The sequence below is a fragment of the Mya arenaria genome, chromosome 11 (genome assembly GCF_026914265.1).
Source record: "Mya arenaria isolate MELC-2E11 chromosome 11, ASM2691426v1".
Classification (NCBI taxonomy): domain Eukaryota; kingdom Metazoa; phylum Mollusca; class Bivalvia; order Myida; family Myidae; genus Mya; species Mya arenaria.
In genome coordinates, this window is record NC_069132.1 from 25781232 (window position 1) to 25799365 (window position 18134).

General features: G+C 33.5%; 1 protein-coding gene across 4 annotated transcripts in view; it reads left to right on the forward strand.

Annotated features, from left to right (window-relative positions):
* Window positions 1-16133: 16133 nt before the first annotated feature.
* The window catches only part of LOC128207677 (hypoxia-inducible factor 1-alpha-like), a 151615-nt gene continuing 149614 nt past the window's right edge, over window positions 16134-18134 (forward strand). For 2 of the 4 annotated variants that reach the window (XM_052910744.1, XM_052910742.1), the window contains exon 1: window positions 16134-16223. The gene's annotated coding sequence lies outside the window, so the exon portion shown is untranslated. Of the gene's footprint in view, window positions 16281-18134 lie in introns of all 4 variants that reach the window. The other 2 variants (XM_052910743.1, XM_052910741.1) reach the window with 1 other exon arrangement.

Consider the following 18134-nt stretch of genomic DNA (forward strand, 5'->3'; position numbering starts at 1 on the left):
TACCGAGTTTAATTTGAAAGAAAGGTGCAGGAAACAGGGTATTTCTACCCTATGATCACTGTATATATTTTAGGAGTCACCAGTCATTTGATATTTGTGGGTTTTCAGCTATTAAATACACGGTAACAACCGTGTTATCAGGTATTAATTATTTCCATAAATGCATTATTTAGTAAGAAGTTTAAGATTTATCACTCAAAATTTATGTTTGTTATGCATGTGTATGTATTGATTTTAAATACGAGTGTCACTTTAAGTGGGGTTTTTGTATGGTATGAATATAAACATTCTGTAAGTATATATATTCTGAAATAGATATGTTTAGTGTTGTTGTAGTGAAGAACTACCAATTTGAATGATTTAGGTTTCTCAGGTATTTACCAATTCTGTTCTGTTAGTTCACTGTAGAACATGAACCTGTGCCCCTGTACCAATCCATATTCATTCAAAAAAAGATTTCTGCAATGGAAACTAGTAATAATATGAAATGAAAAGAAAATAGAGCGATTGTTGATATAGAGATGTTTCTGCAATGGAAACTAGTAATAATATGAAATGAAAAGAAAATAGAGCGATTGTTGATATAGAGATGTTTCTGCAATGGAAACTAGTAATAATATGAAATGAAAAGAAAATAGAGCTATTGTTGATATAGAGATGTTGCGCGAAAAACATGCACGTGTTGAAAAGATGAAGTTTATCGAATGTTTTCTCCAATCTCATACGCAGTGATGACTTTGAATAATTGGTATCGAGTATAGCTGAATTTCAGTTATTAAAATTTTGTTTAAAGTTGTTTTTAATGTTTTTTCCTTACCTTTTTATAATAGTTTAATCAATCATTCAAGGTGCATTGAGGTTCAAATAAAATGTATATATATATTTCCAATTAAAGATAATTGACTTAGTATCTATGGTCACGTGATTTCTATGGTGGCAGTGATTACTGTACTATACTGTAAGAGAAATAACACTGCGAGGAGTTCGGTGTTTCTCATATAAATACTTATGTAAAAAACTACAGAAACAAGCTCAGTACCTAAAAGTTTCAACATAAACCCCGTTTCATTTCGTAAAACGAATTACAGCCATGTTTTAAATAGGACAGGATGCTGAAAAAGATGGACAGGACGAGCGCATTGCATTGTGCGGGAAATAGCTGTTTAATTGAAATCATGTTAGCTTTGTAAAATATGTTATGTTTGTAATTATAAGTTTTATTTAAAATTTAAGCAATATATTATTGTCTAAAACTTTTTGTTCTGTGAATGCAGAAGGGTGCACATGCTTGTCTACATGAGGGCGAAAGGGTGCTACTTCCATAACGTTACAGGTGAAACCCTAGAGAAGTCGATGAAATTTTTTTTCTCAAATATCATGCTTAATCCAAATGGATTTATTTTACGGGAGAAGGAGCAGATACTTTAGTAACAGTATATTCAATGCAAAGAAAAATCAAATTTGTTATTTTAAATAATTTAATTGAAATTATTCTTCAACTGATTGAAACAAATAACTTGTAACTACATTTCAAAGCAATTACACAGGTACAAGTACTTCTTTAAATGCTTCGTTATGTTTATGTCCACATTTATCGGTTCTCAGATTAGAATGTCAATACAGGGCAATTGCATGACAAATATTTTATTCAGTACTCTCAAACGTTATAAGTCAATGTTTCATATGACTGGCACTGAGGCGAAAGTATATTATAAGGCCATGTGTACGTATTCCTCAGTAGATGCATTTGTAAAAACGTCCTTAGTGCGTCTTTATTCCGTCTAAATATGATCAAATCAAAATAACAAGTTCTGAGAAAGTTGACAACACGTTCCGAAACAGTTCTAAAAGTTCGCAGTAGGTTCTCAGTACGCTGTACTCGTTTTGAGTACATTTAATGCGTTAATCATTAAAACATCCACTCTGTTCGCAGTACAATTAATGAAGTTAGGGTATAAATAAGGGCCGTTTCCTCACTGGTTCATCATTTGGTCACAATAGTATTACTGTATGTTGCTGACTTCAATGTTGTAGTAAACAATGCGAAGAACGATGGATAATCTTGCAGCTCTTATCATGTTGAATGTTTGTTTCATGTTGCATTTTTGTTCGATACAGAGCAAGAAAACAATAAGATGATAGAGCAGGAGAAAAGGATCACAGTTTGAAACGTCAAACGAGAATAAGGGCTGACAACAACGTGCTGGGGTTTTAAAGCCGCCAGGCCAGGACTTAATTGCAATTCCTGAACGTACTAGGGACGGGATGAGAACGTGGTCAGAGTGAGTACTGTAGACGAGGTGCATGGTCCAGTTACGAACAAGTTAGAATGGCTTTCGACGTTCAATCTGTGAGAGTGCAGCTTTAAAGCACCCACTTAATTCCGTAATAAAAACACGTTAATAAATTAATTTTGCAAATGATCTAATAATGTCATACACTTTGTTTTATTTAGTAATGTTTTGTAATAATGCCATATAACTTGTTTTTACGTGTTTTGTTTGCTTTGGGTTAGATGTTTCACAAATGTTGTTATATGCAGATGTTCTGGACAATGCTTGAAAACAGATTCGTTCAAAGGATGCGGACTGTGTGCACATCGGCCGCTTGTCTCAGTCATTCCGCCGCTATGATCAAAGTTAGAAACCTGCATTATAACAGATGAACCGACCTGAAATAAATTGATGCAAGAGCTTCTTCTATGACACTGATATACAGCGGCAAATATATCAACGGAGACAAAGTATGTAATAGGTAGAACGATGGTAAATGTATGGAAACCATATTCTGTCGAATGTAAGTATGTACGTGCAGCCATCTACAGGTGAGCTAAATTTCATCACGAGGAAATCCTGCTAATCCTAGATCCTATTCACAGATCATATCCGAAAACCATGAAAGCTGAAGCAAGCATACCTGAAACCGGACTGTTGCAATGTCTTTTTAGTTCCGCAGAAAAAAGATGTTTGGTGACAGTTGAGCCATTAAAGTGGCACAAATATGGAAGCTCGCGTTTTGGCAGAATATTTTAAAAGTGGCCAAAACGGAGTACTGGGTCTTGTGAAATAGATTCACAACTGAAACTGTGCTTAATTGATACAATCGAGTCGCGCTTTAAATGTAATGGTGTTTGAGATTAGGTTCAGTATAAGCGGTCGAAGTAGATTCGTTACTAGTTTTGATTTAGCAGTTTGCTTAATTACAATGAAGAATGTGTACCAAGCCAAGCTTGTCTGATGGCATGGCCAGTTGTTTTTGATCGCGTTTGCATATCTTCACCCTGCCAAAAGAGAAACCGGGACTCATTCTTAAAATGACAAGTCTTTTAACAAAACCAAAACTCCCAAGGATCCTGCATGAACCTGGCAGCGCCCGCGGTCCATAACAACAATGATTCACTCTAATCAAAAAGTGATTCCGGAATACAGCCACTTCCGTGAAAGACTGTTTTCGGGTGTAGCAGTACAGAAATCCTTGAAGTTGTTTTTCAGGACCACAGAAATAACATGTGAGCAAATTTTAAATGTTCAATACCTCATACAGTTGTTGTCACAAATGTATGCGGCACCTTTTGGTTCAGTAACCTGGTTCGGAGATAAAACATTATGACAGTTAGTCGTACCTGCTACATAATAGGTGATAGGGATTGGAATAGGAGCTTTAACAACTTTGTCTGTAGGTGAACATAGTCCGCCGCCTTTTGGAACATATCTTTCACAATATGATATGGTAAAGTAGTTATCCTACTATTTTCATGATTCACAGATTGATACATGTAGCTTTGATAATTATTATTTTCTTTTTTTGTAACAGAGTCATTATTTTTAGATGTTTGACATGTAGCTGTAAAATATATTTGTCATTTATCTGCAGTTCCCCTCTACCAATACTCGCCAATCTGGCTTCATCATGTTATCTCTTGGCAATATGATGTAAATGCCCGACAGTCTCGCTCGGATTCAGTCTTTTACATTTTAAATTCCTTTTGATAATACTTTTCAATAATTCATTAGCAGGTTGATTGTTTATACTTGAGGGAACCCAAGACCTGCCATTGACCTTATCTCTGCGGTCGTTAATTGAATTATTACTTTTATAGCTGACACATAAGGAATAGAAATCTTCACCATCTTCGATTCCGGTCGCACCATATGTCTTTACATTTCCAACTTCTTGTTGAAGCTGTGACACAAACTATCTACTTAACCTGGATGTTTCACTTCACCTATTTGCTTTCCGAAAACGCCTTCAATACATCTCTTTGACGTTTCTGTATTTATGTTCAGAGAGTTTAGATAATAGAGCCTCGCATATGAATATCGCAACGTAAATGTTTTGCAGAGCAAACACAGGTGTCGAATGAATCTGTTACATTTCTCTCTCATCAATTCCATACACAATCAAATGTCTTAAATCCGGACAATATTTTATCATTGCAGATGAAAGTGGGAAACAGCTATCAAACAAGCTTCTTTTGTGCAATAGGACTGGATCAAGAAATACAGGGTGACATCCAGATTTTGTTGATAACAAAAGATTCCTGTACGTCGTAAGTTAAAGGTAATTTTGGCCAACGTTTAAAGTTGCATCTACACCTACTTAGACACAAATTTTCTTCGAATTTGTGCAAAGCCGTTTCACATCATTTAATTGCTGATCTGTTGCCATAAAAACAGAGAGTTCAGGTGATCCTGTCACTTCTAACAGAATTTGGCGTGAAAGACTGTGTATTGCATAATTCCATCAATTCTAATAAAGGGTCAGACTTTTGTATCCGTCTGTATACCTGAAGGTTGATACTTGTTCACGGTTCCTGACATAATTTTCTATTTCCCCTTTTTCTGTAATAATGCATGCACGGTAGATTTGGGCGAGTTGTTAGGATGTATTTGTTGTTTAATTTTCGTTTATTCCGCTGTTCTTTGAAATGGTTTTATTCGTATTTGAATGTCCATGTGAAGGCACGTTTACAGAATGTGGATTCCCCTCGTAAATATATTGAAGTAAGGCAATGTTATGAAGCACTTCTAACTTACTGGTATGCAGCAATACATAAAGGACAACCAATTGTGAAAATCAATTGCTGATTAATTTTTGAAACTCACTTGGTGGATTGTAATTTTCACCCATTCTTTTGAAGTGTTTCACCTTGGTGGATGTTTGGTGCCAGGTACCATTTCCATCCGCAAGAATGGCCTTCTCATACCTCCAATATATCGATATTTATAAGGAATGCAGCGTTTTGACCCCACCTATTGGTATCGTTTGGCAAACATCACTCGGGTTTCTCAGCATTTTGAGCAAACCATTCTTGTCTCCACTCCTTTCCTCAAATCGTTAGAAAAAATAGGGAAACTGCTCATCACCCATGTAGGAATTTTCTGGTTCTTCAGCATTTAGCAACTCATCACATAATCTGAAAACATAATAATAATAATAATAATAATAATAATAATAATAATAATAATAATAATAATAATAATAATGATGATGATGATGATGATGATGATGATGATGATGATAATGATGGTGATGATGATGATGCATTTGAAAAAAAAGAGATGTTATTTAAATGAGCCCATATGTCATGCATACAATAAAACAACATAATTATATGCAGAGAATCACATAAGGACATGACATGTTCAACTTTCTTAGTCAACTGAAACATAAATCCGACATTTTGGATACAATCAGTACAAAATTACAGTTGATATTTACAAACGCCTTGCGCAATCTTACTCAGTTTTCGAAGAGTATTCTTGTTGCTATTGCATGGAGTATGTGTTGCGTTTGGGCATATTATGACCTACTTGTTGGCACTAATGATATATATCTATAAAACAAAAATAAATACTTCTAGTAAATCATTTGCTCCTTGAATATGATAAGCTAACTACTCGGCTGTGGTGTTTATAGGTTACTACACAGATAAACCAACATTACTTTTCGCAGTAATTACAATAATAAATGTATTTGTTTCTTATACCAAACGCCTATTTACATTTACATGTATTATGCAAGTACTTCTCTTTTATCATTCATTCAAGTCAGTTTGACTTCTATCGGACATGATGCTCAGTATGCATCGACTTTGTTCTTTTATTATTTGATTGTAAATTGTGGTTTTATCTTCCCTGTGAAGCTCATGTGTCCCAGGGGTAAATGGAATTCCAGGCAATGTGCCGAAACTTCATTTGAACTATTACCTAATTGTTTCACATTTTCATTTATGTTATACAACCCCAACTGATCATAGGATATACATCAAGACAAAGCAGCTGAAAACAAATTCAATGGTGATCTATTTTTTTTTTGTTAGTAATGCTTTTCAACGTGCATGTACATTTTCGGTTAAGAATGGTATTTTTGTATGGAAAAGATTAACAATGCTTACTGATATATTATTTAATCAAATGCCTTCTTGTTTCCATTTTCGTTTATAGTCATTCACTCTTTAGTCAATAAACAAATATGTATAAAGTGTTTTCGTATTTTTAAGAAGGAATTATTTTTATAACATATTGAAGAAATCTGTGTAATCAAAGGTGTAGTTTTACATGGTCATGGTGTGTTTAGATTTGAAATATCTAAATGTCTGTTTCCTTCCATACTTGCTTGAAAATTGTCCTTAATTTCCTTACTGAATTCAACGGGACGTACAAACAGTTGTTTTATTTATAAGTATGCCGCATATGTTTATGTTTTTAATTTTCTATATAAATGTAGTATGACGTTGCTAGATTATTTTTACGCATGCATACATAATATGCGCGCACATAATAATTTAGCAATATTTAATCTCATTACTTCCAATTAATTCAAATACTTATTGCAGGAAGTTTTACATTTAAAAAATACACTTACTGTTGTATTTGACTTTTCCTACGTTTTCGGGGCAAGGAATAATTGGCAGCTCCTCGTCCGACTTGAGAGTGTCCTCACCAATACGAGTCGCAGTCAACAATTTCTCAATTTAAACACTTTAACCCTTGAAGTATCCGAACCTATGAACACAGTCTTTGCCGGGTTCCTCTTAAGTGACTTCAACTTAAGTGGTCGCCTCCGTTTCCACACATTTACTTGGCGTTATTTTTTTCCATTTTATCTAAATCCAAATACGGTAAAAGCGCACATCTGTGGTGTTACTAAACTCACTTATATATGACTCACTTTTCACCATCACTGCCCAGCGTATGTCCTTAGCCGCAATAATGCGCGTTAAGGGAACTTAACATAACAAAAATCGTCAAAGTCTCTGAAGCGACTGTTTATATGAACTACATATGTCCTTTGAAATAACAATATCTTAGACATGTTTCCGGCGCGAAGGTTTATACAGTCAAGAGTTGTTGATCTTCAAACTTATACTTTTTTATTATTGTGTTAATAAACACGGACCCTGGGTAGCCTTCATCAATATTCACAAGTCTGTGATAACGATCTCAAGCAGGCCACAGAGTTATAAATACTGAATGTCCAGCTGGTATTCAATTCCTAGCTAGCACATGTTTCTGATAACCGAGCTGTACATCGTATTTTAACTTGTTGTGTCGTTTAGAACATTTGATCAGGGATGGAGCGCTGGTACTATCGTCAAAAAATGAACCATATAATTCTGACAACGGATTGTGGATATTTTTAAAAGTAGAATAATTCAAAAAATACTGTCATCCCCTTGGTTCAAAATTATTCCAACCATTACTTGAACGATATTGCATTCGTTGGCGAATTTCTCGAGGAAAATCAAGTTTTATATGAAGCTTAGAGTTTACTTCGCTGGCTTATTATAATCTGAGAGAAACACAACAACATTTAGTCCGTTCACTTCAATCAAATTCACAGTTCAAGACAATGTTACCATACATGTACTGTGTAAAGAGAATATTAGGCAACATTTATTCATTTCTTCTGGTATGCGGATTTTCGCCGAGTTTGGCTTTCTATGTGTAATTTAGGCATATACAAAACGGATCATTCATTTAATGACACTATTTTAGTCATCCGGGAGTAGTCTGAAACGGAAAAAAGGTCCTTGTTTATTTTATTTTTTTAGGTGCGGTAAATCTGAAAAAAACAAAACATCTGCTTTGTGTGGCCTTAGTAGTAGGTACTGATACTATGGGGCCCGCCCCAAAAGGGCACTTATTTCTAAACATACTTTCGTTATATTGTTGTCGCGTTGGCGTCCACACTGGTCAGTGTACATTGCTTTCGGAACTTGTATATATGAAATCAAGACTTACACAATCCGATAGCTATTATGGAACCTGGTCAAATAGCCCCCATTTTAATCAAATAGCCCCCACACATTTGGTCAAATAGCCCCCACTTGGAAAAAATTGGTCAAAACGCCCCCAATTTGTTCAAAACGCCCCCATTTCGGATTGTGTAAGTACTATATTAAAACTGTTTGTTATTCTTACTTGGTTAAATTGTCAGATTTATCGATATACAAATAATGTTGGTTGTACTCCATTTTGTAAAATTAAGGGTTTAAAAATGTTTTGGAATAACATTAAGTATGCATACATACATATATATATATATGTATGTATTTTTTAAAGTGGGGGCGTTTTTTGGGTGTGTTCCCGCTTTTCCCACCGCTAATTTTTCTTGTAGAAATTGAGGTTGAGGTTGGGGAGAGGTATTGTGTGTCGTAACAATAGAGTTAGTAGGTGATAATTGGCGAAAATTGCTATACTGTTCTGAAAAAGTTGCGTGTTTAGTTTTGAGAAAGTTGTTCTTAAATTTCATAAAATAACACAATTATAGAGCTGATTTTATTTGCAATTCATAAAGTTCATATCACTAAAAATGCAAGAATATAATGAATATATGGAAAAACATAAGAATTGATATTAAATTATGAATATATAATTACAAAGCACACTATAGATATAACTATATCTTCAATCACATATTCAAATATTTATAATGAATTTCTTTCATGCTTTACGATGAAATATGGGGTTTAAACAGTGAAATAACAACCGTGAAAATATCAATTTGATATTTTCACTGCAAAATAAGGAGTGAAAATATCAACTTTCAGAACTACTTTTAAATTCCTTTATATAGTTACTTGCCTTGATTAAAACAAAACACTGGACTTTGAACCAGTAAATGTTGTCAAAAAAATGATTAAAAATTAAAAAAAAGTTTTATAAATATAAATAAATATATATTTGGAAATTAACAACTTACCGTTTATTACCGGTTATCCCGTTTTTCAAACATTTTCCTGATCTTTGAAGCTGAATGTTCGAACATTTGCTTTCATACCAAACAAATTACAGACAAAAACAACTGTTCGAACATAAATAGAATTTTATATCATCGTTCAAATGTATTTTGAACTGTTTGCCGTTGTAGTACGTTAAATGAGCTCCCTGGAAATTTCACTTAACAATTTACAGATAATCCGATATTTTTAACCCCACCCACACTTCAAAATTTGTCAACAAACTAGCATGGCATTCACTCTTTATCTGGAAAACCAACCTGTTTTCAAGCGAAATAGACTTGTCTCTGACAGTAAGATGACTGAATATTAATTAACTATCAAACACATGCAGTCTTAAAAAGTTGACAGCTATAATTTTGCATGAGGGGCGCCCTACAGGTAGCGGCGTCAAAACCGCCCTTTTCAAAAAGGGGGTAATTCAGAAAAAAATAAAATAAATAAAACTCAGAAAATAAGCATAAAAGAAACAGAAAAATTGTTTATTTCAGTGTAAGATCGAATTTAATTTCACTCGTGATCATAGAAAAACTACATTTTCACTAGTGAAAATATGTTTTCTATGACACTCGTGAAATAAAATAAGATCTTACACTGAAATAAACAAATATCCTCTATGTATTTAATTTTAAAATGTGAGTGGGGGCTATTTGACCAAAATGGGGGCTATTTGACTTGGGGGCTATTTGACTAGGAAGCGCTATTATTTCCTTTAATATTGTTATCTTGTCAACTTATGGATATATGCATATAATAAACCCGAGCAAATATTCTAACCTCTGGTATATACACGTTTAATTCCTTTGTCCTAGCGTAGTAGTATATCGACATTGCGACTGTGTAAATCTGGAAAATTTTGAGAAACCAAATCGAGTCGGCACGCGGAATTCGATCTCGAAAACTGAAATAACATCATTATATTTTAATCTTTTTCTCTAAAATTTGGTTTGGTAATGTATTTGTATAATATTAATATAAAAACAATAAAAATAAATTATTAGAAGGCGTCTTTCGGTAACTTTCATGCGTATTTCGGTAATTTTATCCGTCTTTCGGTAAATAATCGTATTTTGGTAAGTCCAGTATCCGACTAATTAGTCTTACACAGTAACTTCCCTTAATTCTAGTTTAGCCAGTGTATTTATGCGATACATAAACCACGGACCTATAAACCATAGGTCCGTGCATAAACTAATTAACTGTTTAGATTCAGCCATGAAGAAGCAATATTCACACGTAGGTCTAATTACATGTATCATCGTATACATGTATAAATTCCATTTTCTGCACGTCTCGAATCCATAAAACCAACAAAGCGGTCGACTCTCGTGTGCTTTGACGATGACGTCATCGACCACAGTATGGTAGCGACCGAAGTCGGTTGCGACCATGGTAGGGTAGAAGTTTGGCGCGAACTTTAGACCGATTATTGGTAGTCCTTTCTGTGTAGAATCTACCGATTTTATACCAATTATGGGTTTACGACGACCATGGTCAGGTAACTACAATAATAAGCGATCAGGGATACTTTTTTTTATTATTTTGACATTTCTTATGTATCCCTGTCACGAGTCTGCCATATTAAAAAAATCGACAAAATACTCGTTGACGGCAATTTAGGTGGACTAGGTCGGGTAGCTACAATAATGAGCGATCATGGATACTTTTTTTATTATTATTTTTACATTTCTTATGCATCCCTGCCATATTAAAAAAAATCGACAAAAGACTCGTTGACGGCCATTTAGGTGGACTACATGGTCGGGTAGCTGCGTTGCTGGGGGCTATCATTGGAGCCATTACATTTTGTTATGTGTTGAAAATGCTCCAACGCGTCTTCCGTTATAGTATCAATGAGTAGAATGTGGATGTAAACAGTGTATATGGTCTCTTATTTTTCATTTTAAAGGTTTATATGAGTAAATTAAAAAAATGGAGAATGTAGTTACACATAACATTGACTATGAGTTGTTCTAAATGTCAAAATTCTGAATAAAATTTAAAATCTGATCGTCTAATGTAGGTCTTGCATAACTTGCTAGAGGTTGTTGTTGACAATGTAAAAATCTGGATTTTCGTGAGAATTGTTATCATACCTTAGGTTTAAGCAATTTCTTTCGAGTGTGTGGCTTTTTTGTTGTTCAAAATTTATGAATTTTATTTGTTATGCTTGGTGCACTATGCTCGATTTTCTGAATGTTGTGGTGCCAATGAATAGGTTGTGCAGCTCATGATTTGTAATTTAGTAGGAAATGAATTGTAAAATAAACTAGCAATTTCATAACATGAAAATGAACAATTAACAGAATTAATATCATTTTTGACCTTTTTAAAGTGTGATGAACTACCACACTGCTTTGCTAACTTTATAGCTGCACACTCAGATTTACCATTTGCCATTGCAGATTTTTAGCTCAAGGTGAGCTATTGTGAACGCCCTGTGTCCGTCGTCCGTCGTAAGAGGTCACAATTTGGGCACTTTCTTAATGAAACTTGGTCAGAATGTTACCTTCAATAAAATCTTGGATGAGTTCGATATTGGGTCATCTGGGGTTAAAAACTAGGTCACCAGGTCAAATTAAAGGAAAAGCTTGTTAACACTATAGAGGTCACATTTATGACTGTATCTTCGGGAAACTTGGTCAGAATGTTAATATTAATACTCTCTAGGTCAAGTTCGATTCTGGGTCATGTGCGGTCAAAAACAAGGTCACCAGGTCAAATTGAAGGAAACTATTGTTAACACTCTAGAGGTCTCATTTATGACTGTATCTTCATGAAAATTGTTCAGAATGTTTATATTAATAATCTTTAAGTCTGTTTAAATCTGGGTCATGTGCGGTCAAAAACTAGGTCACCAGGTCAAATCATAAGAAAAGCTTGTTAGCACTCTAGAGGTCACATTTATGACTGTATGTCCTTGAAACTTAGTCAGAATGTTTATATTGATTAGCTCTAGGCCAAGTTTGAATCTGGGTAATGTGTGGTCAAAAACTAGCTCACCAGGTCAAATAATAGGAAAAGTATTTTAACACTCTAGAGGCCACATTTATGACCATATGTTCATGGAACTTGATCAGAATGTTATTGTTGATGATCTTTATTGGATCAGGTGAGCGATTCAGGGCCTTCAGGGCACTTTTATTATATTTTTGTTCGAAAATTAATGTCTGATGAAAAATGCATAAAACATCAATTTTTGAACATAAATATTAAAATCTGCGATCTAATTTTTTGTCAGCAGTCTTATATAACTGGTTTTCAAATGATCGTAGTAATTATAAATCTATATTTCCAGGCATATAAGGCAAATGTCTAACAACTGTGTTTATAATGACAAAAATGTAATTTATGCTCTATAAGATTTGTCAATTCTGAGTTCAACTACAGTTTTAAAGAGTTTATTTAAAAAAGTCTCTGATAGTTATGGATATCATTGTGGTTTTCGACATAACAAAGGTTGAATATTTTATGCAATATGAACATGTTACATGTGCACATAAAGAAGATAAGTTGAAAAATCTTTCACATTGTGGTATAAGCACCAACACTGGCATGGAGACTCCATTCTCTTTGGGTCTTTTATTCGGTTAAAAAACGTTAGCCACGTAAGATTCAAAATGGCAGCCTTTTTACAAGATGGTCGTCACTCTAGGTTATCGTAACTGATTTTAAATTTTTAACTTGACATGCCTGACCAAACTAAATGATTTTTGATCAGATATACTGCATATTTATTGTATGTTTATTTACAAAAATAAAGTTATGACATACATGTGTGTATATTTTATTTTGTATTTCTATGGATTTAATAAGGAAAATGAAAGCTTTATTTTCTCTCAAATGAAAGAATTAGTGCTGTCTTTGGATAGATTGTAGCATTCACAATTGCATGTACACAGCTGTACAAGGGAGAATTAATTGTTAAAACTAACACTTGCACGACAGAAGTGCAGCCAAATTATTTTGTAAGCTGTTGGCAACTGTGGGAAATTGGTGCATGGAGATGCTGTCCAAAAGAGTTTCCACATGTCAACTTGCTTTTTACTAACCTCAGTCAGCAGGGCTTTCGATTTCCATTTGTTTTATTGGCCCCAATATGCAACCTTCTTGGTGTGCAGCATGCTAAACATGTTGAATAAGAGCTGTTTGGGGTTTTTGGAATTGATTCATATTCATGACCTCTGTTTTCGAGCAAACAATTACAGTCTTGCTTCATCAATACTAATGGTGGCACTCGACCTGTCATACGAAGTGACTACGAACCTTTCAAGAATATTAAGATCATCTTCATCAATTATTGGTTATTAAGTACTTACAGAGTTTAAAACAAAAACACTATAGAGGCTAATAGCATACATTCCATGTTTGCTATGAACTTTTCACCCCTGACCATGGAATGCAAATATGACACACATAAGTAAAAGCGTGGAAAATAGAAGGCCTTTACAGTTACTGGGTCAAATGACGTACTACCATGATGTATGGCCATCCAAATGCGACCCATAGGCATAACTGTTCTACATCAAGAAGCTTCAGAATTGGCAGAACACTGACTGAAATGACAAGCACATCTATGTTGCTGGCTCTATTCATAATGATATGGTTACCATCTGCTGCAGCGTGTTTTGTATGCAAGAAGATCCGTGGGACTGCTTCCTCGTCATTGCAGTGTTCGAGTCATTCAAGGCATTAGGCAATTAACCATTGAAGAATATATTAATTTTAAATACTTATTGGGTAACGTATCTAGGCTTCCTAGTCAAATAGCACCCAAGTCAAATAGCCCCCATTTTGGTCAAATAGCCCCCACTCACATTTTAAAATTCGTCAATTAAGCCCCAAAAAAATGCACCCACTTTTTTTTTTTATATGTATGTATGCATACTTATGTTATTCCAAAACATTTTTAAACTTTAATTTTACAAAATGAAGTGCAACCAACATTATGTTTATACTGTACAGTATTGATAAATCTGACAAATTAACCAACTTGAAGTAAGAATAACAATTATTAAAAGTTTTTAAATATTACTTATCAATAATATATCATATTGGTCATTTTAAGCCGTAAGTTTTTATTGTTTTTCTTTCTTTTAATATAGATTACCCATCAAAATTAAAAGAACATAAAGGAGATATAATTTAACTCTTTTTTAAATTTTGAAATAATTTGCACATTGTATTCTTCACATATTTATTTCATATCTTTTAAATACACATTTATACTGTATGGTAAAAAAATATTCACATTGTACCATACAATACACATTAACATAGAAGAAAAATGTATATTACTGTATATATATCAATAAATAATTCAAGTCATTTGGATAAAATTTCATTTGGTTATTTGTTTATCAATAGTATTTATTTTCATTTTTATTAAATAAATCTCATCTCATGTCACACTTCATGACAAGAAGAGTTTTGATGTATTTTATATGACACAATATTGAGAACAAGACTAGTCTTAACTTACTATCTATACTGTGTTTCATACATCATAAAATTCGTTGCATACCATAACAGATGAAGATATTCTCATTTTCTATTATTGTACTCCACAGTAGTCCAGCTTCCAATTTCAACTGTCAATTTATTATATCTTGTTCTAAATTTAATCACATATTTAAAATTGGTATGGTGTATGTATTAGATAATTTTCAAATTCAATTTTTTTCTTTATACGACCTGTAGACTTTACTATTAGATAGCCTAATCTGTACTTGTATACTATACAGCATCTTTACAAAGTAAAATTTATGACAAAAAGAGTACGAGTACATATTTTTATTGGGTTAGCAAACATTATTCATATTGTGCATAATTAATTACTATTTAAGCATATTATTTATGTTTCAAACATATGCGCTTCACATTTATACAATTATTGCACAATGTGATAATTTAGATGTCCTATCTTCTCTAATTCATAAGTCTTTAATATTTGCAAATTATTTTTAATGAATTTTTAAAAAAAAATGATTGTCAACAAATGTTTTGTCTTGAAAACGGGTTATAAATGTTTGATTAGCAAATATGTAAATGCAATATATCTTAAAAATATTACAACTCACCTTCAAATATAATTTCAAATAAAAAAAGGAGTGGAGGCTATTTGACCAAAATGGGGGTGCGTTTTGATCAAATTGTCGGTGTTTTGAACATTTTTTCCAAGTGGTGGCTATTTGACCAAACGTTTGGGGACTATTTGACCAAAATGGGGGCGTTTTGGCTTGGGACCTATTTGACTTGGGGCCTATTTGATATGGTTCCATTTCAAGACATATTCGCTTTGCTAAGACTAGTAATATCACGGCTGTGTAAACCAGACCTCAATTTCTCAAAACTTCTTAAGTCCCTTATAACAGGATTAAGCTAAACTCACTATTTTTTGGTTTTCAATAATTTGGATAATATTTACTTCTGTAAGAGTTTTTATACTTTAGATAGGAATTATCTATATGTTAGTTAAATTAAACCATTTTTCATTTATCAAAATTCCATTCAAGTATGTATTTTGAGTAATTGAAATAAGCTACTTAAGCCTGTTAAGCTTAAGAGGTTTCGAGAAATTGGGGCCATATGTCCGTGGTCATATAATACCTGTCTAATACTACTAATCGGTAAGTTTTCACAGAACACTATTTAAACGTGTTTCTTTCAGTACACTTTCTGTTCACTTGCTCCTCTATCTGTAGAATGGGAGATACCTTTACAATATCATCATGATGATATATATGCATTTTATAATACAAGATGTCCCCAAATCAAAATAAAGGGAGATGACACCAGACCAATTTCTTGAATCAGGTTTAAGTTACCTCCCTTAAAATTTTGGAATCGGTATTTTGAACTGCACTGTAGGCATCAGCAGACGCTTACAAACAAGCAACTTTCGTTGCTGTCAAGCTTCCAAGTGACACAGCAGATATATGTTTCCTGTACAGATATGTAACATAACAATCATTCCAAGGTGTGTTATTTATTTACAAAATTTGGATAAACATTTGTGACATGATTTTTTATTAAGGTAGGCATATTATAAATGGTAAATTGCTGAATGTGGATTACGCAAAATGTGCTGTCACTTCTTATAGGCGAGTTTCGTAAGATTAAAAAAACTTTAATGAACTTAAGAAAGTTCAATACCTACCAACTAATAACTTTACTGAGGATGTTTAAAGTTTTGATAGTTTGACACTGCTAAGTTATTTATCACTGAACTTATGTCATATCAAAGTATGTGATTTTATATTTTACTGTAACTTCTCAAGCTCAGTTATTGATAAAATTTAAGTATAGTATAATGTTCTCAGAGAAGGTAACAAGTTCACTGACCTAGTTATGATCGGTATGAGATAAAAATAGGGTCACTGTTAAAGTACATATATTAATATTTATCATAAACGATAAACCCCAATAAAACATTTTAAGAGACATCATTCTAAATCTTCAACAGTTTTGACACTTACTATGTAGAAGTTCTTGGATATTTATTTATCTGACGTAAAAAATGGTTACTTTAAATTATGATTAATTTGCTTTATTTTTTAATATTTCAAACAATAACACTGAATTTGAAGGTTTTGATTGTTTACATAATTTTGTTTAACAGAACAAACACCTCCTTTGTAACCTGACTAACCATGTCATCACATAATGACTATTCATGGATATACACTAAAGATAATGAATGAGAGTGCACTTTCTTTTTAAAAAAAAATATACATCACATCCATTCACACCTGATTGTTTTTAAATTATGCACCAGTCAATTGTAACCACAGACCCCCCAGGTCCTGGGAATAGAGGGGACTTTGACTTTGGGTCCAGCCAATCCCAGCTAAAATCCCCACTCTGTAGGGATGAACTGATGGTAAAATCCCCGCCAAATACCCCCGCTCCCAAGGGACCTTAGGTTAGGCCCAATACCTGCTATATTTTGCGCGAAGACAAAACCACCGCATTCACCCGGCACTGCGGGGCCACATGAAAGGTAAAAACACCGCCCATTTCCCCGGCTTCCCCCGGACCTGGGGGGGGCCTTGGGTACAATTGACTGCCAGTCTGGTGCATTAGGGCTTAATATATTCCTTTCAAAACAAGGTGAAAATCAAGGAGGTCTTTCCCTCAGTTGGTTATCAACATTAAAGAACAAATCTAAACATGGTGTTGCATGGACATATTACGATATACCTAAAAAAACACATAGTACATGACCTCTTATGGTATTGGGGTCAGAAGGTCAAAGATGGGCACTCCTGACAGGCGACACATCCAATTTGCAGAACTCTATTTCCTCTATTCATAATATTGAGTATAACGGGTATTACCCAAGTTTAAAAAAAAATCCTCAGAAGAGGAAACAGGGTGCTTACTTGCTCATGTTGACAAGAATAGTGTATCAGCTATGAAGAACTTCAACTTTATGAATTTAACAAAACATATTAGAAATTGAGTGCATTTGAAGTAATTTTAAGTTTCAACTGCAAAATAAAGCTATAGCTATATGCAATATATTGCTATCAACCATAGGTAACTGGGAACCAGTATCACGCGATACCACAATAGTATGATTTTCAATTTTGCAATATTTTTATCTCATTTAATTTATTAAACTTTGAAGTAATATCTTAATGTACTTTTAAAAGTAAACCAGGCTATGTTGAGGTTTATTTTTGGGGTATAGTTTGAAACATGTATACCTATGAAAAGAACATACTCAACATTAAATAAGAGTATCATTATAGAGTATACAATTAGTGAATGCCTGAATTAAAATAATGTATTGAAATGCTCCTTGAATTCTGTTACTTTTTGATAAAACCAAGCATTTTACATTCTTAATTTAATGTACAATGTACCATACAATTTGTATTTAAAA